Raw genomic sequence first — 1,903 nt, forward strand, 5'->3', positions numbered from 1 at the left:
CTAAAAAGATGGAAGAGTATTAGAAATGGTAATATCTGGGTAAATGCAAATGACCGTTTTCTTCTATTTGCCCTTTTCCTCCTAATTGTTTTGTGAACCATGTAACAGTTTATAGCAAAAATTATAACATAATTTAACTTATTACTTATAATTTAACTTATAATTTATAATTATAATATAAGAAAATTAAAACATTTTCTTGTGAGGTTTATAACATATGGAAATGTATGAAGTGTAACAACTGTAATAGAAGAGACAGAGGAGATATTGACCTGAGTTCATGGTATAATAGATTCCTTAACAACAACCACTAAAAAAAAATGCAAAGAATTATAGATAAGATGCCAACAGGAAAATTGAAATGGAATTCTAAAAAACATTCTAAACAAAAGGAACAATGTGGGAGGGGGAATGCAGAAGAGACAAACAAACAAACAAACAAAATGACAAATCCAGCCCAACCATATCAATAATTACGATAAAGGATAATGGAATAAACACTCTAATTAAAGGTTAGAGATAATCAGAATGGATTTTTTTTTTTAAAGACAACTATATAAAGAGAGATAAGTTGAAAGTTAACGGATGGAAAATAGATATACCATGCAAACTATAAGCATAAAAGGTCAGAGTGGCTATATTAATATTGGATAAAATAGATTTTATCAGAAACTTTTACTGGGGATAAAGACGGACACTTCATAATGATGAAAGAGCAAATTCATCAGGAAGATATAATAATCATAAATGTGTATTTGCCCAATAAGAAAGTTTCAGATACATGAAGCAAAAAATAACAGAATTAAAGGGAGACAGGCAATTCCACAATCATAATTGGATATTTTACCATTCCTATCTTATCATTGGCTAGAAAAACTAAACAAAAATCGGCAATGATATAGAATATCTGAACAATAGTTTAAACCTTTTTTACTTAGGTAATAGTTCCACAGTGCAACAATTTTCAACAATGATACAGCATGTATTCTTTTCAAGTGCACTTGGATAGACCATACTCTGGGCATAAAATAAGCCTTAATACATTTACAAAGATTGAAATCATACAGAGTATGTTCTCTGACTGCAGTGGGATTATATCAGAAATCAGTAATAATAAAATAACCTGGAAATCCCCCAAATATTTGAAAAACTTAAAAACAAACTTCTAAATAATAATTGGATCAAAAAAGAAATACAAAAGAAATTAGAAAGCGTTTTGGACTGAGTGATGATGAAAATGTCGTATCAAAGTTGGTGGGGTAAGGTTTAAGCAGTGTTTAGTAGGAAATGTAGTTTTAAATGCATAGATTGGAAAAGAAGAAAGAGCTCAAACACATTATCTAAGCTTTCATCTTAAGATACGAGAAAAAGGAGAGCAAATTAAACCCAAAGCAAGCATAAGGAAGGAAATAATAAAGGTAAGGGGAGGACTTCCCTGGTGGCGCAGTGGTTAAGAATCTGCCTGCCAATGCAGGTGACACAGGTTCGATCCCTGGTCCAGGAAGATCCCACATGCCACGGAGCAACTAAGCCCGTGCACCACAACTACTGAGCCCACGTGCCACAACTACTGAAGCCCATGCTCCTACAGCCTGTGCTCTGCAACAAGAGGAGCCACCGCAGTGAGAAGCCCGTGCACCACAACAAAGAGTAGCCCCCGCTTGCTGCAACTAAAGAAAGCCCACGTGCAGCAACGAAGACCCAATGCAGCCAAATAAATAAATAAATAATAAAAAGAGCAATTAAAAAAAAAGATAAGGGGAAGAAATCAATGAAATAATAGAAAAATAATATGGAGTATCAGTGAAAGCAAAAGCTTTTTCTTTGAAAAGGATAGTAAAATTGAGAAGCTTCTAGCTGGACTGATTATCGGGCATAAAAGAGAAGACATTACTACAGATTC

Source organism: Balaenoptera acutorostrata, chromosome 11 (genome assembly GCF_949987535.1).
Source record: "Balaenoptera acutorostrata chromosome 11, mBalAcu1.1, whole genome shotgun sequence".
Lineage (NCBI taxonomy): Eukaryota > Metazoa > Chordata > Mammalia > Artiodactyla > Balaenopteridae > Balaenoptera > Balaenoptera acutorostrata.